Source organism: Gymnodraco acuticeps, unplaced genomic scaffold (genome assembly GCF_902827175.1).
Source record: "Gymnodraco acuticeps unplaced genomic scaffold, fGymAcu1.1, whole genome shotgun sequence".
Lineage (NCBI taxonomy): Eukaryota > Metazoa > Chordata > Actinopteri > Perciformes > Bathydraconidae > Gymnodraco > Gymnodraco acuticeps.
Genome location: NW_022990424.1, coordinates 74,613 through 100,396, shown reverse-complemented (window position 1 = coordinate 100,396; position 25,784 = coordinate 74,613). Strand labels below are relative to the sequence as shown.

At 39.2% G+C, this 25,784-nt stretch overlaps 1 pseudogene; it reads left to right on the top strand.

The window, feature by feature from the left end:
- On the top strand, positions 1–25,784 carry LOC117551918 (annotated as a pseudogene).

The window sequence follows — 25,784 nt, the reverse complement described above, 5'->3', positions numbered from 1 at the left end:
ATGAAAGAAGTGTCAATCTGTTTAAACAGACTGCCGCTGGAGAAGTACTCAGTGCACAGACCTGCAAATGGAAAAACATTGGAAGAAGGATTTGAGTTTGCAGGAAAATCCAATAACGGAGTTGCGAAAGAGAAGGTGTCCAGAGGAGGATGGGAGGGGGAGAGGAATGACTGGAGAGGAATATTGGAAAAGGAGAGAGGGAGCGGTAAGGGAGGGAGTAAAGGAGGGAAGGTGCAGAAGAAGAAATTCAGTCCGTTTGATGATCTTTTTGATGATGATGTGTCACCGGATTATGAGAAGACGAGGGACTACGCTAAAACGTACAATAAAGTCAACCATCCATCGAGCACATACACACAGCCGGACCAGAAACACCGAGGTAAATCTAAATCTTTCTTTCTCATTCACAGATGTAAAACAGGTCATGTAAAATATATATAATTAAAACGGTATAAATAGAAGCAATTGAGGAACATTAGTGACAAACAAAAATAATATTAAAATAAATTATATTGTATACATATATCTGAGTACTAGATTTGTGTTTGATATATTGATTTTATTTGTTTCCTTACAGAGAGGGCCATCCGTAAGATCATGGACTTAAAGCTGGAAATTGAGGGTGAGTTTAGGCATGTTGTATGTCCTTTTTGATGTGATTAGTTTCTTTGATTTTGTAGCGGAGAATATTGAAGTGAGCAGTTCATTTGTCGATTTTATGTGCACAGTTCTATATCAATGAATGTGAGGTAATCTATCGGAGCCGGCCCGACCCATTAAGCGACATCCCCAGCTATCGTTTGGACTACACCATGTGCTCTGTTTGACGTCACGTGATCTTCACATTTCTCCCTGCAGAAAAAGAAAACATGGCCGAACTTCGTTTTATTCTCGGTGGAAAATGCCTATTTTAAAGTTAGTTTGGCCATTAAAATGCGTTTTGATGTCATTTGATGCGAGAAATATGAGTTGTTATGTCAGATTATGTGTGCAGTGGATGTACATGATCTTTAGTTTGCTAGTTATTACGAAGATTACTTCAGGAAATTGCGTCCATAACGTTTTCATTGTTACCAAGGTGGTTGCTAGGGACGCTGCTATCGATATTATTTCTGTTATGTTGTGTAACTGTTTAATGGTGTTATCTTTATTGCTACCCCCTTCCCCGTCAATGTATAGTGTTGGTCCACAGCACAAACATATTAGTTTAACAAAATCCGCATCTAAAGATAGCCTACGTTAGGGCTGTGCGATTATGGCAAAAATCATAATCACGATTATTTGGTCAATAATTGATATCACGATTATTTTGACGATTATTCATTGACCATTTATTGAACTTTAAAACAAATAATATTTTACCAATAAACAAGATCAATAAATGTGTTGGAGCGCACTTCCAAAACCATACTAAACATATATTAATATGATAAATAAAAATAAATTAGACCCAAATAAATGAAATCAAATATGTTGCAGTGCACTGTCACAACCTACTGAGAACTCCTTAACATATAGCCAACATTTTGGTAAAACATATTCAACATATTCCACTCAGTTAAACGTTGAAGGCTAGTAGTTATACACATACCACTCTCGTCTCATTAGTATGCATAGAAAGTGACAGGTCACACCTCTAAGCCCCGCCCACTTCCGCCGGAAGTCCCGCCTCCATAAGCCCCGCCCACTTCCACCGGAAGTCCTGCCCCCTCCAGTGGAAGTCCCGCCCCTCCATAAGCCCCGCCCCTTCCACCGGAAGTCCCACCCCCACTTCCGGTTTTCAAAATAAAATTTTAAAATATTTTTAGAAAATAAAAATGCTGCCCCTACCGGTCGCCCCCGCTTCCGGTTTTCAAAATAAAATAACATGACATTTAACAACCATGAGAAAAATAAAATGCTGCCCCCTGCCGGTTTTCAAAATAAAATTTGAAAATAATTGTAAAATGATCAAATAAAAAAATGCTGCCCCTACCGGTCGCCCCCGCTTCCGGCAAAATAACATGAAATGTAACAACCAGGAGAAAATAAAATGCTGCCCCCTACGGTTTTACAAAATAATAATTTTATAATGAATCACATATGCATAGGATCAATGTCCCTGCCACCTAGTCACTTCCTGTGCGCCTGTATACAGCAGTATTGACTGTAACTTACAAATACTTGCAAATAACATGAAATATAGCAGCCATATATTTTAAAAGTACTGTCAATCTCACTAACTCTCTCTCTCTGCTTTTCTCTGCCGTGAAAAGTTTGGTGAACAGTCTGAAGACAAATCAAGACAAGTGTGGGGGCATCATAAAACCCCCGACATCCTCTGCAGGCAAATGGTGGGGCGATGGGAGGAGGGAACACACACACACACACACTTCCCCCGCCCCTCACCCCTCTCCCGTTCAGGATGTTTCTTTTCAAGTTTTTGTGAAACTGCTAAAGAAGTATTTGTTTTGCAAAAGAGGTTATTTTCAAAAGATCTTATTTAGGTTTTAATAGTGATACCTAAGGGTATTCTCTTTCAATATATGGATTTGTGAACTAATGTGTAATTACTTTTATTAACTATAATTGCACAGGATCATTCTAAGAAGAGTGAGAGGGCTAATGAGCCAGCACCATACCTCCTCTATGCATTTTCTTGACCTGTATCTGATCATGAAAAACTTGACTCTTTTAAAAAAAGTTATTTTTCATCTATCATTTTTCAACCATGCAGCAAGAGATCAAATTTAAGAATAAGTAATAGTTTGTCACGATTTTACGGGAAATAGTCAGTGCGCAATGTCACATCTTAAAGACAGCTTGAACTGGATAAATGGTTAGTCTTTTTTCAAAACATACCGTACGTTCTGCATGTTAGTATATTTGGACAATCGATTTAGACCCTACTGCCCTCAATAGGGAAGTCACGCTTTGGGAAGAGGTGTTTCATTTCACAGATCCACCTTGATTTGTTGTTGTGAGGGGTGAAGGAAGAGGAACGGGGGAGGAAAATTCAGAGGATGAAGAAGTAGAAAACATAACTTGTTTTGTAAAACGGTCAGCACGTCAGTTTCAAGAAAGACGTTTGCATACATAAAAAAGTGTATCTTACAGTTCCTTTTGTGAGAGAATTACACACAAATCTGCAGAGTGTCACTAAAAAGTTGTAACACAGGGACTGACATTCTGTATGGGGTTTCACACGGACACAAAGTCTACTTCATTATCTACTTTTTCAGCTTTTATACACAAAAGTGTATCTTTCAGTAACTTTCTCAGAGAATTTAAGCATAAATCTGTCAAAGATTCTTAACGAAATCTACGGACACAAAGTACTTCATTATCTACTTTTCAGCTTTTATACACAAAAGTGTATCCTTCAGTAACTTTCTCAGAGAATTTAAGCACGTCAGTTTCAAGAAAGACGACAATAATTAGTAGTTAGACATTTTGGATATCGTGCGTTCTGGCAGTACTATTCCGGTCATTGGGAAACTTTTTGGGACCCATTTAAAACCATTTAAAAGAGAAATTTTCTCTGTCGTTCTTAATGCAAAAACAAATCATCTCTACTCCCTTTGGGTGAAGTCCAGGAATGTTCTCGGGGGGAGTGGACACTTGCTGTTACATGGCATAAAGCTTTTGCAGTGTGCCAATACATTTATAGTTTCCCTAAAGCTCCATACATTTACACATATTGACTAATGACTCAGCACATGAGGGGTAAATACAAAACTAATCTAAATATCACCAATTATTCCAGAATGTGACTAGAATAGAGTCTAGAGAATGGACCCAGGCTTTGTCTTCAGCCACCAACTAAATAGGGGCGTGCTTTATTGAATCACCAGTATGTTACTCACCATTGAAGACAGTGTTGAGGGGGGCAAGCAAAGTGTACTCAGCGGCAGATTGCATGGAAGCAGAAAGGCCTAGCTCAGACACCATGTCTCCAAAGGTTGACTGGGAACTTCCAACCAGTTCCATCACCTGTTTAGCTTGAGGCACAAAGGGAATTAAAACACCATTTTAAAAAAAAAAAAAAAATATATATATATATATATATGGATTACAGAAAAACAATATATGTAGTAAATCGGGTAATCATTAATAAGGGGGAAATGTGCAAGTCTGGCATGAGCACTTGATCAATAAGGTGGATGACAATGTCCTTCTTGAGCACCATCTTGATGCCATTGACTGTTAAACTCTCGCCATCACAGCCTTGAAATCAAAGTAACGCTTCTAAAAACATATATTTTAGAAAAGTAATGTTAGTCATGTCAAGTTATCAAGACTGCTGTGTTTCATCGAAACAGTGTACAGAGCAGAAAGGGGAACATTTGTCGCCACATTAACATACCGACTCCTCTATCAGTTTTTGCATACATAAAAAGTGTATCTTACAGTTCCTTTTGTGAGAGAATTACACACAAATCTGCAGTGTCACTAAAAAGTTTTACACAGGGACTGACATTCTGTATGAGGGTTTCACACCTAAGCTGCTGGGGGGAGGGCGTTGAAAAGGGGGTGAGTATGTTTGGCTCTCTGGTGTGTTAAGAGTCACAGTCTTAAAGAAAAATCTGGTCAGAAAAAGTACTTAACTTTCTACCAATTGTAAGTTGTCATACATATAAAAAAAAGTAAGAGACTTACTGTTTCCTTTGTGAGAGAATTACACATAAATCTGCAGAGTGTCTGTAAAAAGTCTCAATCTCAAAAACTGCAGACGCCTCAAGGAGAGAGTTGAAAAGATCCATGCAGAGTTGGGGGAGAAGAAGAAGACTAATAACCAGCAGTTGACTGAAGCCAGGGACTTTTTTCTTTAAAGTAAAATAAAAAATGGGAAACTTCTATGCAAAACGCTCTGTATATATTGATCAGAATGTAGTCAATACCCTTTTAATAAGTGTGATGATGAGGACGATTGAAAACAGAACGAGTAGTGACCCCTGTGTAAACAGAATGGCTGAAGTTTGTAAACTGGAAGACATTTTAGATATCGTTCGTTCTGGCAGTACTATTCCAGGTCATTGGGAAACGATTGTAAACGAAACATTTAAAGTGGTCCTGGAATCTTCATTTTCTGAAACATTCTGTAACATTATCTCAGAAATGAAACAAACATCAAAAGTGTATCATGTGCTCTCAGTGTATGCTCTGTTTGTAGATGTAATGCATCTCTGTGCAGAAAGCAGCATACACATGAATATTCTGACTGAAGTGAAAAAACTCCATCACGATATCTCCAGTCATATGGGGAATTCTAAGCTGGAGACGGTCCTGCGGATGTTGCAATCAGTATAACTATTTGATTTTTGTGTGTGAAAAAATAAAAAAGTGTTTTTTACATTTAAAAACTGTTGTCTTCATTATAGCAAGGGGGAGCGTGTCTGATACATGTGTATTACAGTCCTTCTTTTTGTGTTTTTCAGTGTTTTTCTGTGTGTCTGTACACACAAAGCACAAATCATTTCAAACAAACCCTGAATCAAATTTAGAGAGGACCATTAAGAGTCAGAATCTTAACGAAATCTACGGACACAAAGTACTTCATTATCTACTTTTCAGCTTTTATACACAAAAATGTATCCTTCAGTAACTTTCTCAGAGAATTTAAGCATAAATCTGCCAAATGTTTCAAAAACAGCCTTGTTTGACTGAAATAGCCTCAAAATCACAAACTGCCATTAAGAGTCAGATGCTTTTACGGAATCTAATAAAACAGAGTATTTTCTACAGATGACTCCTCCCACTCAACGCAATAAGTCCCATCCCACTCAGCAAATCATATAAAACTAAGGACCCCCACTAAGACGACCGTTGAAAGTAGCCATGAATCTGAGAAAAACCAAGTCTGATATAGCCTCCCCTTATTATCACCAGGATAACGGATATGGGCTTAATGACTGGATGTTACAAAGTAGGGGAGAGGATGTTCCCGAAGAAGAGCCCTCCTCTATATCATATCCATGTAAGGTCTTTAGGACAAAAGAGGACCACGATAACATGACATATGAAGAATATCTTTCTTTAAAAGATGGTATTATAGATAACCTTTATAGAAACAGTATATCTCATACCACTCGCCAAGATCGCAAACGACAATTAGCAGAAAAGAAAAGAAAAAGTAAAGAAAAATGAAAAGCAAACGCAGAATGCGAATGAAAAGAAAAGGACGGAAAACCAAAAAGACAAAACGAAGGAAGGTGAAAAGAAAAAGGAACAAAGTGAAGAAATGTAATGGTGTTGTTGAGTCATTGCCGGATCATAATAATCTTATAGATCATCTACCGCTAACCGACTGCTGCGAATGTGTTGAACAAATACCAAAAGCAATGGCAGAGCTTTGCTTCAATATAATGAGAGAAAAAGCACGATACTGTGGAATTGCCCAAATTGGTGACAGTGCCAGAACATGCATTAAAAGAATGTTGGAGGATTTCTATTCTAGTGTCGGTTGTCATTACATCGAAGGATATGCCAAAACGTGTGACGACATAGACAAAGCTTTTGAAGACAATTATATGGTACCTGTCCTTACAGCTAAACAAATCCTACGCCAGGTATTCAACAGACCACAAGAAGCACAAGAAGCCCCAGAAAGGATTACATTCAGAGCTAATAACGGTGAAACCGAAGAAGAAGCAAAGCAGATTATAATCGTTGCGGGTGAAAGGATAGATAATTTGCATGTGATGTTAATGCATTTATCTGATATAAAAAATGCATTTGTTTACTTCCAAGAGACCCCTAAACATCTACTTGGGCAATGTGAATTGAACGATAAACCGATCACTGTCAATGAAACGCGGAGAGAAGCAGCAGTGCAAATCGTTAAGTCTATTACCTTGTATGCACTACGGCATTAACTTGGTAAAATGTAATGTGTTTTTTATGAGAGTGTGTTGAATGTTGTGTTTTCAATTAAACAACCATTACAAAATGAAAATGTGTTTTATTTTTTCTCTCATATATAGTAATAGTATTGTAAACGAAACATTTATAATAAATCTTCGACAGGCTGCCACACAGCCTGCAGTCCGTCACCCCGACCCTCAGTATGTGCACTAAAGAATGGGCAAAGATTACGGCTTTTTCGGTTTTCTAACCACCATTAGGCGTCTAAAAAGAGTTGGTTTTACTGAGGCACCATATTGATTTTTGCTCCACCACAAATGGAGTCATTTTCTTGACCATAAGGACCTGAGATGTGCAGTAATTTATTTGTAAGTGGGTACACTTACAAAATATGCAAGGGATCAAATACTTATTTCCTCCACTATATTTGACTCTTCACTTGCTGTAACAAATATGCATTTCCTCTCTGTGGGACGAATAAGGGTATTCTGATAATTCCTCATACATACTCCTTTAAACCATTTTTTAAAAGTTAAGACATTCAATGGTAACCTTGTTAACAGAAGTGGCAATAACAGAGTGATATTGACTTTTAGTGATTTATTTATTATGCACTTTTTCCTGCAGGTGTGGCTTGAGGAAGGAACACAGCGGCGGAGGAAAATACCACAATGTCAATTTGGGTACATGAGTCAACCACCTTAGGTATAAAGGCAGGGTTGGGCTTCAGCAACACTCTCGTTTGCCCCGGGGCAAACTGAGTGCACGAAGAATGTACAGGCAATAAGGCTGTAAAACTCCTGAGCTCTGTGAAGTGTTTTCACTTAGGACTGAGGACCCAGGGTTAGGTTTAGGGGTTTCATTGCCTAAACAACGCTGTTGTGCATACAGTATGTCAATACAACTTGGTATGTTGAATTGAAACTTGTGTATATGTTGTCCAACAGTATAATCAACCAGTGCTGCTATAAGCTCCGTGGCAGGGGGAGACGTGATGGCAGCTTATAGCAGCACTGGTTGATTATACTGTTGGACAACATATACACAAGTTTCAATTCAACATACCAAGTTGTATTGACATACTGTATGCACAACAGCGTTGTTTAGGCAATGAAAACCCTAAACCTAACCCTGGGTCCTCAGTCCTAAGTGAAAACACTTCACAGAGCTCAGGAGTTTTACAGCCTTATTGCCTGTACATTCTTCGTGCACTCAGTTTGCCCCGGGGCAAACGAGAGTGTTGCTGAAGCCCAACCCTGCCTTTATACCTAAGGTGGTTGACTCATGTACCCAAATTGACATTGTGGCATTTTCCTCCGCCGCTGTGTTCCTTCCTCAAGCCACACCTGCAGGAAAAAGTGCATAATAAATAAATCACTAAAAGTCAATATCACTCTGTTATTGCCACTTCTGTTAACAAGGTTACCATTGAATGTCTTAACTTTTAAAAAATGGTTTAAAGGAGTATGTATGAGGAATTATCAGAATACCCTTATTCGTCCCACAGAGAGGAAATGCATATTTGTTACAGCAAGTGAAGAGTCAAATATAGTGGAGGAAATAAGTATTTGATCCCTTGCATATTTTGTAAGTGTACCCACTTACAAATAAATTACTGCACATCTCAGGTCCTTATGGTCAAGAAAATGACTCCATTTGTGGTGGAGCAAAAATCAATATGGTGCCTCAGTAAAACCAACTCTTTTTTAGACGCCTAATGGTAGTTAGAAAACCGAAAAAGCCGTAATCTTTGCCCATTCTTTAGTGCACATACTGAGGGTCGGGGTGACGGACTGCAGGCTGTGTGGCAGCCTGTCGAAGATTTATTATAAATGTTTCGTTTACAATACTATTACTATATATGAGAGAAAAAATAAAACACATTTTCATTTTGTAATGGTTGTTTAATTGAAAACACAACATTCAACACACTCTCATAAAAAACACATTACATTTTACCAAGTTAATGCCGTAGTGCATACAAGGTAATAGACTTAACGATTTGCACTGCTGCTTCTCTCCGCGTTTCATTGACAGTGATCGATTTATCGTTCAATTCACATTGCCCAAGTAGATGTTTAGGGGTTTCTTGGAAGTAAACAAATGCATTTTTTATATCAGATAAATGCATTAACATCACATGCAAATTATCTATCCTTTCACCCGCAACGATTATAATCTGCTTTGCTTCTTCTTCGGTTTCACCGTTATTAGCTCTGAATGTAATCCTTTCTGGGGCTTCTTGTGCTTCTTGTGGTCTGTTGAATACCTGGCGTAGGATTTGTTTAGCTGTAAGGACAGGTACCATATAATTGTCTTCAAAAGCTTTGTCTATGTCGTCACACGTTTTGGCATATCCTTCGATGTAATGACAACCGACACTAGAATAGAAATCCTCCAACAGTCTTTTAATGCATGTTCTGGCACTGTCACCAATTTGGGCAATTCCACAGTATCGTGCTTTTTCTCTCATTATATTGAAGCAAAGCTCTGCCATTGCTTTTGGTATTTGTTCAACACATTCGCAGCAGTCGGTTAGCGGTAGATGATCTATAAGATTATTATGATCCGGTAATGACTCAACAACACCACCATTACATTTCTTCACTTTGTTCCTTTTTCTTTTCACCTTCCTTCGTTTTGTCTTTTTGGTTTTCCGTCCTTTTCTTTTCATTCGCATTCTGCGTTTGCTTTTCATTTTTCTTCTCCTTTTCATTTTTCTTCATTTTTCTTTACTTTTTCTTTTCTTTTCTGCTAATTGTCGTTTGCGATCTTGGCGAGTGGTATGAGATATACTGTTTCTATAAAGGTTATCTATAATACCATCTTTTAAAGAAAGATATTCTTCATATGTCATGTTATCGTGGTCCTCTTTTGTCCTAAAGACCCTACATGGATATGATATAGAGGAGGGCTCTTCTTCGGGAACATCCTCTCCCCTACTTTGTAACATCCAGTCATTAAGCCCATATCCGTTATCCTGGTGATAATAAGGGGAGGCTACATCAGACTTGGTTTTTCTCAGATTCATGGCTACTTTCAACGGTCGTCTTAGTGGGGGTCCTTAGTTTTATATGATTTGCTGAGTGGGATGGGACTTATTGCGTTGAGTGGGAGGAGTCATCTGTAGAAAATACTCTGTTTTATTAGATTCCGTAAAAGCATCTGACTCTTAATGGCAGTTTGTGATTTTGAGGCTATTTCAGTCAAACAAGGCTGTTTTTGAAACATTTGGCAGATTTATGCTTAAATTCTCTGAGAAAGTTACTGAAGGATACACTTTTGTGTATAAAAGCTGAAAAGTAGATAATGAAGTACTTTGTGTCCGTAGATTTTGTTAAGATTCTGACTCTTAATGGTCCTCTCTAAATTTGATTCAGGGTTTGTTTGAAATGATTTGTGCTTTGTGTGTACAGACACACAGAAAAACACTGAAAAACACAAAAAGAAGGACTGTAATACACATGTATCAGACACGCTCCCCCTTGCTATAATGAAGACAACAGTTTTTAAATGTAAAAAACACTTTTTTATTTTTTCACACACAAAAATCAAATAGTTATACTGATTGCAACATCCGCAGGACCGTCTCCAGCTTAGAATTCCCCATATTACTGGAGATATCGTGATGGAGTTTTTTCACTTCAGTCAGAATATTCATGTGTATGCTGCTTTCTACACAGAGATGCATTACATCTACAAACAGCGCATACACTGATAGCACATGATACACTTTTGATGTTTGTTTCATTTCTGAGATAATGTTACAGAATGTTTCGGAAAATGAAGATTCCAGGACCACTTTAAATGTTTCGTTTACAATCGTTTCCCAATGACCTGGAATAGTACTGCCAGAACGAACGATATCTAAAATGTCTTCCAGTTTACAAACTTCAGCCATTCTGTTTACACAGGGGTCACTACTCGTTCTGTTTTCAATCGTCCTCATCACCACACTTATTACAAGGGTATTGACTACATTCTGATCAATATATACAGAGCGTTTTGCATAGTAGTTTCCCATTTTTTATTTTACTTTAAAGAAAAAAGTCCCTGGCTTCAGTCAACTGCTGGTTATTAGTCTTCTTCTTCTCCCCCAACTCTGCATGGATCTTTTCAACTCTCTCCTTGAGGCGTCTGCAGTTTTTGAGATTGAGACTTTTTACAGACACTCTGCAGATTTATGTGTAATTCTCTCACAAAGGAAACAGTAAGTCTCTTACTTTTTTTTATATGTATGACAACTTACAATTGGTAGAAAGTTAAGTACTTTTTCTGACCAGATTGTTCTTTAAGACTGTGACTCTTAACACACCAGAGAGCCAAACATACTCACCCCCTTTTCAACGCCCTCCCCCCAGCAGCTCAGGTGTGAAACCCTCATACAGAATGTCAGTCCCTGTGTAAAACTTTTTAGTGACACTCTGCAGATTTGTGTGTAATTCTCTCACAAAAGGAACTGTAAGATACACTTTTTATGTATGCAAAAACTGATAGAGGAGTCGGTATGTTAATGTGGCGACAAATGTTCCCCTTTCTGCTCTGTACACTGTTTCGATGAAACACAGCAGTCTTGATAACTTGACATGACTAACATTACTTTTCTAAAATATATGTTTTTAGAAGCGTTACTTTGATTTCAAGGCTGTGATGGCGAGAGTTTAACAGTCAATGGCATCAAGATGGTGCTCAAGAAGGACATTGTCATCCACCTTATTGATCAAGTGCTCATGCCAGACTCAGGTTAGACTTGCACATTTTCCCCTTATTAATGATTACCCGATTTACTACATATATTGTTTTTCTGTAATCCATATTTTTAATGGTGTTTAAATTCCCTTTGTGCCTCAAGCTAAACAGGTGATGGAACTGGTTGGAAGTTCCCAGTCAACCTTTGGAGACATGGTGTCTGAGCTAGGCCTTTCTGCTTCCATGCAATCTGCCGCTGAGTACACTTTGCTTGCCCCCCTCAACACTGTCTTCAATGGTGAGTAACATACTGGTGATTCAATAAAGCACGCCCCTATTTAGTTGGTGGCTGAAGACAAAGCCTGGGTCCATTCTCTAGACTCTATTCTAGTCACATTCTGGAATAATTGGTGATATTTAGATTTGTTTTGTATTTACCCCTCATGTGCTGAGTCATTAGTCAATATGTGTAAATGTATGGAGCTTTAGGGAAACTATAAATGTATTGGCACACTGCAAAAGCTTTATGCCATGTAACAGCAAGTGTCCACTCCCCCCGAGAACATTCCTGGACTTCACCCAAAGGGAGTAGAGATGATTTGTTTTTGCATTAAGAACGACAGAGAAAAATTCTCTTTTAAATGGTTTTAAATGGGTCCCAAAAAGTTTCCCAATGACCGGAATAGTACTGCCAGAACGCACGATATCCAAAATGTCTAACTACTAATTATTGTCGTCTTTCTTGAAACTGACGTGCTTAAATTCTCTGAGAAAGTTACTGAAGGATACACTTTTGTGTATAAAAGCTGAAAAGTAGATAATGAAGTACTTTGTGTCCGTAGATTTCGTTAAGAATCTTTGACAGATTTATGTTTAAATTCTCTGAGAAGGTTACTGAAAGATACACTTTTGTGTATAAAAGCTGAAAAAGTAGATAATGAAGTAGACTTTGTGTCCGTGTGAAACCCCATACAGAATGTCAGTCCCTGTGTTACAACTTTTTAGTGACACTCTGCAGATTTGTGTGTAATTCTCTCACAAAAGGAACTGTAAGATACACTTTTTTATGTATGCAAACATCTTTCTTGAAACTGACGTGCTGACCGTTTTACAAAACAAGTTATGTTTTCTACTTCTTCATCCTCTGAATTTTCCTCCCCCGTTCCTCTTCCTTCACCCCTCACAACAACAAATCAAGGTGGATCTGTGAAATGAAACACCTCTTCCCAAAGCGTGACTTCCCTATTGAGGGCAGTAGGGTCTAAATCGATTGACCAAATATACTAACATGCAGAACGTACGGTATGTTTTGAAAAAAGACTAACCATTTATCCAGTTCAAGCTGTCTTTAAGATGTGACATTGCGCACTGACTATTTCCCGTAAAATCGTGACAAACTATTACTTATTCTTAAATTTGATCTCTTGCTGCATGGTTGAAAATGATAGATGAAAAATAACTTTTTTTAAAAGAGTCAAGTTTTTCATGATCAGATACAGGTCAAGAAAATGCATAGAGGAGGTATGGTGCTGGCTCATTAGCCCTCTCACTCTTCTTAGAATGATCCTGTGCAATTATAGTTAATAAAAGTAATTACACATTAGTTCACAAATCCATATACTGAAAGAGAATACCCTTAGGTATCACTATTAAAACCTAAATAAGATCTTTTGAAAATAACCTCTTTTGCAAAACAAATACTTCTTTAGCAGTTTCACAAAAACTTGAAAAGAAACATCCTGAACGGGAGAGGGGTGAGGGGCGGGGGAAGTGTGTGTGTGTGTGTGTGTGTGTTCCCTCCTCCCATCGCCCCACCATTTGCCTGCAGAGGATGTCGGGGGTTTTATGATGCCCCCACACTTGTCTTGACTTGTCTTCAGACTGTTCACCAAACTTTTCACGGCAGAGAAAAGCAGAGAGAGAGAGTTAGTGAGATTGACAGTACTTTTACAATATATGGCTGCTATATTTCATGTTATTTGCAAGTATTTGTAAGTTACCGTCAATACTGCTGTATACAGGCGCACAGGAAGTGACTAGGTGGCAGGGACATTGATCCTATGCATATGTGATTCATTATAAAATTATTATTTTGTAAAACCGTAGGGGGCAGCATTTTATTTTCTCCTGGTTGTTACATTTCATGTTATTTTGCCGGAAGCGGGGGCGACCGGTAGGGGCAGCATTTTTTATTTGATCATTTTACAATTATTTTCAAATTGTATTTTGAAAACCGGCAGGGGGCAGCATTTTATTTTTCTCATGGTTGTTAAATGTCATGTTATTTTTATTTTGAAAACCGGAAGTGGGGGTGGGACTTCCGGCGGAAGGGGCGGTGCTTATGGAGGGGGCGGGGCTTATGGAGGCGGGACTTCCGGCGGGGCTTAGAGGTGTGACCTGTCACTTTCTATGCATACTAATGAGACGAGAGTGGTATGTGTATAACTACTAAGGCTGGCCAACCGTCATGGTCCAGAAGTAACAGGAAATAAATGTTGAACTACAATTTAAGACCAAATAAAAATGTTTTGGCCACCATGGCAAATGCTGGTAGGGCTGCTCATGTCATCTCTTAAAGATTTTTTGCAAGAAATACCAGGCTGTTTACATGGTCTGGTTTCAGAGATGAGCGCAGGCAGGTGACAATATTGCCACCTTTACTGAAGACCCTCTCTGAAGAGGAACTTGTGGCAGTGCTGCCACATATGACACAGGAAAAAAAGAAAAGACTCTGAAGAACCCTTTCTTTGCCATTATATAAAAATAGTGTTGCTACAAAAGTATAAATTAGGCTTACTAATAAGACAACTCAGATCTGAAGCTACACAGTAATCTGCTGCAGCAACAGTGCAATAAAAAAGACAACATTAATAGAATCAAACCCATTTTTTGTTGCATTTTATTAGAGTATAAAAAGAAATGCCTTTAAAATAGGATGCAAGCAACACTAGTTTCTGAACTGATAGACTATAATCAATTTAAACAGAACAGATCTTAATGTTTGCATTCTTATACCATTTTGTACAATAATTATCATGAATAAATTTAAACAAACTAAAACTTACAGCAGATTAATAACGGTATTTAAATTTAGTTTTTATTATATCAAAAACCTGTTGAAATGCTGCTGTTATTTTTACTGTCCCACAAAAGCGCGTCGCAGCCTCCAGGAATGCTTCTTTCACAACTTCGCCGTCTCCGAAAGACTTCATGTGTTTCGCAAGAACGTGACTGACACGATAAGATGCTCTGGTAGCAGCAGCCTTGCTCTTGTTGTTGGGCCTGGTGAAAATGGGCTGCTGTCCTTTCAGGCCCCTCCCCTTTTGGAGCGTATGGCAGAATTAGGAGGGAATTCCGTCTCGTAGCGTTCGTGCACTGTTTTGAAATGCCGCTCCTAAATGACCCTTCTTCGATAAAGCCACGCTCGCATTGCAGATGAGACAGATGGACTTTGAATTGGAATAGATACAAAAATAATGATCCTCCCACTTGGAGTGAAAATTATATATTTTGGGCTTTTTTGCTTCTGCCATAATTGCGGTCTTGTGTGCGTGCGGACTGTCACTCCTGTTGACCATCCATGCTGTTGACACGGACAACGTCAGCGAACTAGTGCACTGCTCACCAGCCACGCCCGGACACATGGGGTGAGGCCGGCCAATCACAAAGCTTTGATGCGTTCAAGTGCATTATTCTGGCACGGGAACATTATGTTACAGGACATTAACGATAACACAGAATATTGTTGTTCTATTTTTAGACACATCTCGCGATCGACTGGGAATCTCCCCGCGACCCTTCTTTTTAACTAGTTGCTGCTCTTGTTCTGACATCTTCGCTTGCGCTGAACACTCACAACACATGTCACTCCCACGTGGCCGAGTGGGCTTTTAGGGAGGGGCGAAAGCGCACCCAGCAAAATAATCGTATTTTGTCAATTATGCTGTTTTCCTAATCGTCGCAAGCCATAATCGTAATCGCGATTAAAATACGATTAATTGCACAGCCCTAGCCTACGTTATTTTCCCCTGTGCAATTCCAGTCTCACATCTCAGAGCACATCATTAACAAATACCGGAAACAGACCGAAAACATTTTTTTTTTTAAATAATACTTTATTCCGAGTGTGCTTGCTTTTCTCTTTGGAAGTCATCACATAACGGCATTGTAATACACGGTTCGGCTGCATTAAATATTACATATCTGCCGTAGTTCTGTATTTATAGAGCCCTGATGAGAAGACTTCTCGACAAACATGAGGAACTGAAAACGTGACGTGGATCATAAATATATCAGCCATTAAACAACATCTTACATTTATTTTCACACAATACGTCTCCTTGCAGTATCAACACTAATTCGGCTGACTTTTATATTTGATCCAATTGGTAGATAGGCTGTATTTACACCATAAAGGTGCACAGCTGATATAAAGGGACACCTAGTGGTTAAAGCATGTTATTGAATTTCATTATTTTTATTATTAGATATTAATAGGATCCCTATAAGGTATATTCATTACTCGTTATTCTCTACTAATAGTTAATTAAAGACTGTATATAATGACTATTTTGCACATCCCTTTCAAGATTTCATGATTTTCTAAGGTTTATTGACATAATTATCATATAGGCCTACACAACTATGGTGTAGTTATGCATTGAATGAAAAACTTGGGTCGCAGGTTCCTCAATAGTGCATTACAAGACATCTATCAATATTTGTGCATACCTCCAGCAATGTTAACTATGTTGAAGCACTTATTTTAACTGATATTATACATAATGTATTATACTCTTATAAGATGTATGTATAGATATTTCATCTCCGGCCTTGTCCGGTATTGAACAATCAATAAACACAGAATTTGTGTGATTATACTAAATGATTTACAAATAAACACCACTGCATATTTAACTGTTACACATGCTGATGTAACGCAAATGTTCCAATTTGGGATCAATAAAGTATATCTTATCTTAAGCTGATCGATGGCTACTGCCATATTTGCAAAATGTGCCTCTGAACCTTGACAAGTGCATGTTTCAGGCTTATCAATTAATGTAATGTAATGTTATCAATTAACAACAGGGGTCACAAACATAAGACCAGCTGTTAAATAAAGCTCTTCTGACCTTAGCTGGCATGTGTGTATATATATTAATGCTGCCCATTATGGGCACAAGCAATTTTCACCCATTTATTAATTATATGTTTTAAATGTGAGTGTTTCCTATCCCCTAAACCTCCAGGGATGTACACAGTTTAATACTGGCAACTTCTTATTATGGGAAATACGAAAACGTCTTTTAAAACTACAACTCCCAGTAGAGACGTGCCATAGATAGAGAACATGTTGCGAAACAGAATAGCCAGCATGTGTAGTTCTGTGTACAGGGGGGGGCGCGGTGGACCCGTTGAAATCCAGTTTTGGACAGTCTGCCGTGATTCCATCCCATTTCAAGTGCTGTTCGAGGCTCGGCGTAACTCTCGGAGCACACTCTCCAATCACAGAGCTTGAGGACTATCACGGGGTTTGTCAAACAGAGCACATGGTGTAGTCCAAACGATAGCTGGGGATTCTGGGTAGTGTAGTGTCTTCTGCCATCCTTTACTCCGAACAAATATTTGTTTCTCCGAATCGAAGGGGAAAAATACAAAAGCATTGCACACAATTTAAACCAATCAATGTTGTGTAATTAACAAGGATAATCTGGTGTTTTTTAGTCGATGAGTAGTGCAGATATCACTGTAAAATCAATCGACAGTAAGGGGAATACTTACTTCCGGGTGTACAATTCTCCGTTATCCAATGAGAATGGACGCTCACATTGCCTTTAAGGGCAGTCGACACAAACGAACGCCGTGCTTCCATGAGCGTCCATAGAAGCATATGGACATCCCGGAAAGCTGTAAATGGACGCTAAGGGCCCCCCCTTGCGTTGAAAATGGACGCTAAGGCCCCCCCCTTGCGTTGGAAAAAGCCGACAGGGGACTTGACATAACGTCAACATAGGCCGATCTGGGAGTGAGGATGTGTTGGTTTGGCTGATGTGGGGGATGTAGAGACAATTATTATTGGAGACTGGAACACGGATATGCAACGTAAAGACACGTCCGTCTTCAAGTCCTTCAGTAGGATTTGTGATCTGCACGGCTTCAGCCAGCTAATCACCCAACCCACCCGGGTATGTGAAACAACACAAACTACCATTGATCTCATTCTGACCTCTGACAGGTCCAGGATCTCCAGTAAAGGGGTTATAGCATGCGGTTTAAGTGATCATTATATGATATTCTGTACCCGCAAAAAGCTAAAACAAAGGGCCGGCTGTCACAAAACAGTCATATCTAGAGACCTCAAAAACTACTCCAGCGAGGCCTTTAACCTAGAACTGGAGAGCCTGGACTGGTCAGATGAGTTCAGTGGTACACAAGTTGAAGAAACATGGCTTGGTTTCAAAAACAAATTCTCTGCAATACTCAATGATTTGGCCCCCCTAAGAACAACCAGGGTAAAAAAATCGCGCTGAGCCGTGGATGCACTCCGGCATACTGACCGCCATGAAAACCAGAGACAAAAAATGCTCTGAGTTTCATAAAAGTCAGTCAATGCTTTCCAAAAGCACCAGCAGTGAACTCCAGGCCCACGTGACTGAACTAAAAATTGAAAGAAACAGACTAAGAAATGACGTAAGCTCCATGATCAAAACTGCCAAAAAGAATTTCATCAATGTCAAAACTGAGGAAAATAAACCCCGTGAACTTTGGAAATTACTCAATAACCAGCTTGGCTGCAGTAAAAAACTCAAAACGAGATTTTCTAACTTAAACATAAAGACAGATAACAGGCACAGACAAACTGGATGTGGCCAAGTACTGTACTTGAACATTTTTTTCACAAACATAGCCACAACTCTTTTAAATAAATTACCCTCCCACTCAGGGCTTTTTGGAGTAGATCACATCATGACCTACTACAAAAACCTAGGGGTACGCAAAGAAGATTTCAGTCTAGCAAGGGTAACAACAGCAGAGGTACTCATTAAACTGAGCGCCCTCCAACCTAACAAGGCCACTGGCCACGACAATATCCCCTCCAAATTCCTCAGAGACAACCGCCATCTCACCAGTCATATTTCACATAATTAACCTCTCCATAAAACAGGGAAAAGTACCCAAAGACTTCAAAATTGCAAGAGTAACCCCCCTGCACAAAAAGGGCAGCAAATTGGACCCAGTCAACTACCGCCCTGTTTCTATACTTACCTCCATCTCGAAAGTCATGGAAAAAATAGTATATGAACAGGTCGAAAAGTACCTCGCGGAAAAGAAACGAATCCATGAATTTCAATCTGGCTTTAGAACATCCCACTCCACTGACACATGCCTTCTTTATTTGAGCGACCACATCAAACAAGAGGTGGACGAGGGCAAATACTGCGGCATGGTGATGCTGGACCTACAAAAGGCTTTCGACACTGTCAATCACCCCATTCTGATTGACAAGCTAAAAGCAATTGGTTTTGATAGACTATCGGTGAGCTGGATGCAATCCTACCTGGAGGGGAGAGAACAGATGGTGGAGGTAAACGGTACTCTGTCCCCCCCCCTCCCAGTGAGCTGTGGTGTTCCACAAGGAAGCATATTAGGTCCGTTACTGTTCCTAATTTATGTAAATGACATGTCATCAGCATGTGACTACAACTTGTTCCTGTTCGCGGACGACTCAGCCCTGCTGGTCTCTGACAGGAGCAGATTGCAGGTTGAAAAAACCCTCAGCTCCGAGCTCGGCAGAATCTGCACCTGGCTCGCCGATAATAAATTATCATTACACCTGGGTAAAACGGAGTCCATTCTCTTCGGTTCGAAACATAATCTCAGCAAATCCGACGACATCTCAGTTGCAGTGGGTGTCACAAGTAAGAAGGAAATTACATACCTAGGATCTATTCTTGAGGCAAACCTCTGCTGTGACAAAATGGCATCCAATGTAATAAAAAAAAGTCAATCAAAGAACTAGATTCCTATACCGGATCTCCTCTCTGGTAAACAAAAACACCCTGAAAACTCTGGCAGGAGCACTCATTCAAGGGTACTATGACTATGCTTGCACGTCATGGTACCATAGCACCTCCAAGGCGCTAAAAATAAAAATTCAAACATCGCAAAGTAAACTGGTCAGACTACTGCTTGACCTTTCATCTAGAACCCACCTCACCTCTGCCCACTTTGACAACCTAGGATGGCTTAGAGTAGACGACAGAGTACAGCTACTTGCAATGGGCCTGGTCTACAAGATCCACTACACCTCTATGGTACCCATGTACATGTCAAAATTCTTCCCAAAGGTCAAGGAATACCATGATCATAACACCAGAGGGAGCTCCACAAATCATATGAAACCCAGATTTGGCACAAAAAAGGGGGAATACACGTTTCGCAATTATGCCACATCAAGGTGGAACGCTCTTCCCACAACTGTGAAGGAAAGTAAAACTATACTTACCTTCAAAACCTCTCTTAAAGAGCACCTTCGGGGGAGAGCATTGCAAAACTGGCCCCGGTAATGGTACAAATCTCAACCTGTCGTACAATGGACAGCTTCCCCCCCCCCATCTATGTATATACTCGCATTTTAGACTCTGTTACTAACTGTATATCTGTAGACTTGGTATGTCTTAAATGTCCGGTTAGGATGTATTAGAACGAAATCTAAAATGAAAATTGTAAATAAGCAATCTGTATGTAAAAAACCACCTGTATGTAAATTGTAAATAAGCCATCTGTATGTCAAATATGTCTTAAATGATATGATGAATTGGAAATGGGGGACCCTGATGTAAACAAGACGAAAGTCTTTCTCTGGTCTGCATCCCCTTAACAATTGTATGTTTTGAGCTGTACTGTACTGTACCCAATATACAAGCTGTTAATAAACTTTTCAATCAATCAATCAATCAAGTGGCCCCCAAGCAAAAAAAAATAAAAAATCTCAGTACACCGCCGCCGTGATAAGTATGTTTAATTAATTGTGCTAATATGCCTAGATTGCCTACTCTCAAAGTCATGTATTATATTATTGAGTCAATAATATAATACATTAACCGTGCTTTACCTGAACCTCATCATGACAAAAGAGAGGACGGCAGGAATGTAATTTCCCGTGTTCAGTGAATGCAACAGAGGCAAGACACCAGACCAGAGCCCTTATCTCTCTAGGGCTCTGCACCAGACCAACCTGAGAGTTGAATGGAAATACACATCTGTCTTATTGGCTGACAGGTACCTATCCTGTGAGCTGTGACAATGTTTAAAATAAACTGTTAGTGGGACTCAGAGTTTTTGAAGATGGACATAAGAAAACATTTTCTTAAAAAATACGACAATTCTCAAGTGGTGGCTCACACAACAACCCCAGAGCCACCACTTGAGCCAGGTAAACAAGGTATGTAAATGTCAGTATACTTCCAAGTAATGCGAACATGTAAGCAAAGCATACATTACAGCTACTTTGACGTTACTTTGAATCGCGGGGGTAAGCTAAACCGTTAGCAAGTAGCTATAGCTAGCCAGATATATTAAATAAACACTTTGTTATACAATCTAAATGTTATGTTTTTTTAGCGTTACCTGGTGATTTCAAAGAAAGCTCTCTGGGAAATTTTGACTTACTGTTCGACATGAAGCTAGAAGCTACCTTACAGTACACAGTGGATCCTGAGTCCTGTCAGTTAAAGTGTTTCATAGTTAGCTTATCTAAGCATCAACCTAGCACTGAAATATATGGATGTTATGTGACAGTATTTCTGAGAAAAAGTCAGCTGAAATAGTGGCATAGTTGCCACTGCTTTACGTGTCGACAGCATGTTTGAACGTATTTGCAGCAGTAAATGTGGCTGTCTGGCCACTGACGTTGCCATAACAACACCTGAATTTAAATGTACAACCTCTTTTTGTGACAGATTTTTGCAAGAAATTATAATTCTTCTGAATGATATTCCTATTGACAGCTAGTTTCTATGTGAACATTATGAGATGGACAGCCAGAGAGAATAAATGAAAAACAGTTATGAAATACTATATGACAAAACAAGAACACAGTTTAAGTGATTTGTAAAATATCCATAAAGAAAAATCTGTTTACAGTTCTGTTTCATATGGGTGTTGAGAGATGTATCCATAGATCTCATAATTTTGCTCTCAAAGTGCACCAGATTGATGCTTTGAACTTCAATATTTAAAAAAATTAATCTTCCAGGGGGAGCATGCCCCTGGACCCCCCTTGATGAGGTGAGGACCCCCCTAGAGGAGGTTAAGTCCACAGTGTTTACATGCTTATTTATACAATATGTGTGCTTATGCTAACATAGAGTGAGGGGGGCCCCCAAGCCAAAGCTCGCTAAGGGCCCCCAAAACTCTAGGGCCGGCCCTGTAATCTATTATTAGGTTTATATGATTTCTAAGGTTTGAAACATATTTATCGTATAACATGAAAGGCATGCTTTTAAATGTAGTCTTTGTTTGTGTTTTGTCTGCAGGCTTTTGTTTGTGCTGTGGTACTGAAGACGTGGAGATATTTCACCCTCTTTTTAAAGGCAGCCTCTGTGTGAAGTGTAAAGTAAGGAATCATCAACTTGACTTTATGTTTCGAACAAGCAGTTACCATTGTACTGTGAATATGTGTGAAAAAGGAAGAAACATTCGTATCCTCCCTATAACACATTATTCGAATAGATTTTTCAGAGGGGTCAAAGTGCATTTGCACTGTTCTTTCTGCTGAGCTCTACCTCTGTTAAACCCTCCCTAACCAGTGTCTGTGATGCTGTCTGTGTCCCTGTAGAATAACTTAACAGAAACTCTGTATCGGTACGATGAAGATGGATATCAGTCCTACTGCACCATCTGCTGCTACGGAATGGAGGTCATAATGTGTGGCAACGACAGCTGCTGCAGGTTGGTTGGTTCATCTCTTTCTCAAGTATTATTAGCTATATAAATAAAAGGTTTTCTTTATTTGTCTAAAAGTGAAATACAGTGTGTAACACATCTGCATTAAAATATCTTAGAACGACCAGACCAATGTAGGCGAGCTCTGTATTTACATCCAACATGTTTAAAATTATGTTCAAACCTAAGAAATATGTCATTTGAATCAAGGTGCGTTTTATTTTGTTGCCTGTCAATGGCATCATATGCTCTTTACCCCCTGTAGTTGCGCTAACTTATAAAATATGTTTTCATAAATTGCATGCTTTGCGCAACACATTTATCCAGTAGAGACATTAATAATAAGATATTACAATCTTGCTAAAGCTTACTTCTGGAACATGGTGGATCATCCCAACCACCAAGTTAATGCATCATAAAGTGAGATTTTATTATGATTTAAGTATGATTGAATTAGCCAGACAACATCAGTGGTAGGCGCTTTTTTTGAACTCATCTTATCGTAAGTTATGAAGTTAAGGCAACAAGAACTCTTTAACTTGTGGCTATACGAATACAAAGTGTTTTAGTCTGAGAGACCCCTATATAAAGGTATTTTATACTCTTCATTAATTGTCTTTCCAACCCGTTCTGCTCTACCTCTCCATCTGCATATCCTATTGCACGGACTGTATGGACATCCTGGTCAGTGCGGGGACGTTTGATTCGTTGAAGGAGCTGGATCCGTGGATCTGCTTCCTGTGTCAGCCTCACCGACCGCACGGCGCTCTGATTCCCAGAGAGGACTGGAGCATCCGTGTTCAGGATTTATTCGCCAACAACAGTGCCATGGAGTTTGTGAGTGATCTACAGAGCTTTTGTTTGAACAATTGTTCATGTCTAACAGTTATATATGTAGTTATATTTTACCAATTCATTTTCTGTCAATCAACAAGTTAATGATTTGACAAATCTCCTTTTAATATTACGTTGGTGTTTTTTTTTTTAATCTTGTAGGAGCCTCACCGTGTTTACCCGTCCATCCCTGCAAACCTGAGGAGACCGATCAAAGTTCTGTCCCTGTTTGATGGCATAGCAACAGGTTAGTGAACACACACATTTAACTTTCTGTAAACAATAAAAATATATACAGGAAAAAGCGAATGTGTTGTAAACTGGAGGAGAAGTAGAGAGATTTTTCTAATTTCTCAATTAAATATTTTCTCCTTCAAATCAAAGGCAACTTAACAACAAAAATAAGTATTCATTAGAAATGAGAATTTGTGGGGTTCTCTGGCAGGTTCTTGAGCTCCTCTTATTGTAATCAATCATCTCTGATCATTTCGAATTCATTTCAGTTACAATGTTTACAGGAAAAACACTGTGTGAACTAATTAAGGTTCATAAGATTGATTTTAGCATTGTCTTTGCCCTAACAGGCATTTGGGAAACCTGGTCCTTAATCTCATTCAAACTCTGATTTTACAAGTCTTCCTGATTATTTTCCAGGCTTACAGCATGTTTATGTGTGTCTTTCTGTATTTGTTCAGGCTACCTGGTGCTGAAGGATCTCGGCTTCAAAGTAGACTAATATTATGCTTCAGAGATTTGTGAGGATTTGATTGCAGTGGCTACCGTCAACCACGACGGGAAGATCATCCACGTTGGAGACGCCCGCTTCATCACCCAGAAACACGTATGTTCATTTTCTGTACATTTTCTGTACATTTGCAACCTTTCACACAGTTAACAATGTTTTGTCTTTTGTTTGAAGTTCTCATTTGTTGTTGACTTGAATCATATCTTTTTTGATATAGCTTGACTCAATACTGAACCAAACCATCTCTGTGTTCCTCTTTGACCTCCAACTGTTGTATGTGTTTCAGCACTAAATACATTCGATGTCAACAATTAGAAATGCCAAGTTAAACTGCATAATCATTTATTGCACATATGGTCAATGTATTTGCTGTAATCCCCTCCTCTCTCCTGCAGAGGGCAGTGGTAGGCTGTTTTTTGAGTACTACCGCATCCTCCAGCTGCTGAAGCCCAAGGAGGAAGACCCCAGGCCGTTCTTCTGGCTCTTTGAGAATGTCCTCTTCATGAACACACATGACAAAGTCAACATCTGCCGCTTCCTCGAGGTGGGCAACATTTGGTTTCTTTTTATGTTGAGCTAGTTCCTTCTCTTACTGTTACTTTTTGCTCTCTTTTTACCTTTCTCATTTCTTTCCCTTCCTGCTGTCCTCATATTTCTAGTGTTTTTCTCAACAAGGATTTATGTGATTATGTGATTCTTCAACAGTGCAACCCGGTGCTGATGGATGCAGTCAAAGTTAGCCCTGCTCACAGAGCACGATACTTCTGGGGAAACATCCCGGGGATGAGCAGGTGAGACTTTCAATTAAACATAAATTATAATGGTTGAATAACTCACAACTAATTATGTCAGACTATGTATTTGATAAGAGTCATATGTTATTGTTAACACATAAGTATTCTATCGTTTTTACTCATTATCTTTGTTGCCCTTTCTTTGCTCTGAACTGCTGTCTCATTGCTTTGTTTAATATGTTCTTACATGTCTTCCCCCCCATCAGGCCCATCATAGCGTCCCAGAACGACAAGCTGATTCTGCAGGACTGTTTAGAGATCGGAAGAGAAGCCAGGGTCAGTGACTGAACCTGCTGCATCACATTTCGTTATTTTGCTCAATGTGACTTTATTTTTACAAAAAACAAATATGATTGTAGGGTTCATCAAGATACAAATAATCACTCTGTGTGTTTTTTATTCCAGGTCACCAAGGTGAGGACGATCACTACCAATTCAAACTCTCTAAGGCAGGGCAAAGGACCGTCGTCTCTGCTGCCCGTCCTCTACAACGGCAGGGAGGACGGCCTCTGGATCACTGAACTGGAAAAGTAAGCATCTTTATAGATGTATTAAAGATTGTGTATTTGTAACAAGCTAAATGTGCTGCACACTAAAATGACAAGAAGAAGACTGTGTTGGTCTTCCCTGCTTTCAATTATTTATTTTATTTTCATAAACACTTATGTGTTCATTATGTTAGTCATATTTCTGTTGATAGAAATAATCGAATATATTGTTGCAGATCTAAATGTAACACCCTGAGACTTTGACTGATGAGATCTGGTCCCTTATTCTTCTCCAGGATCTTTGGTTTCCCCAAACATTACACGGACGTGAGGAACATGACCCGGCAGCAGAGGCAGAAGGTGTCGGGGAGTTCGTGGAGCGTGCCCGTCATCCGCCACCTCTTCGCTCCCCTCAAGGAATATTTTGCCTGTGAGAAATAA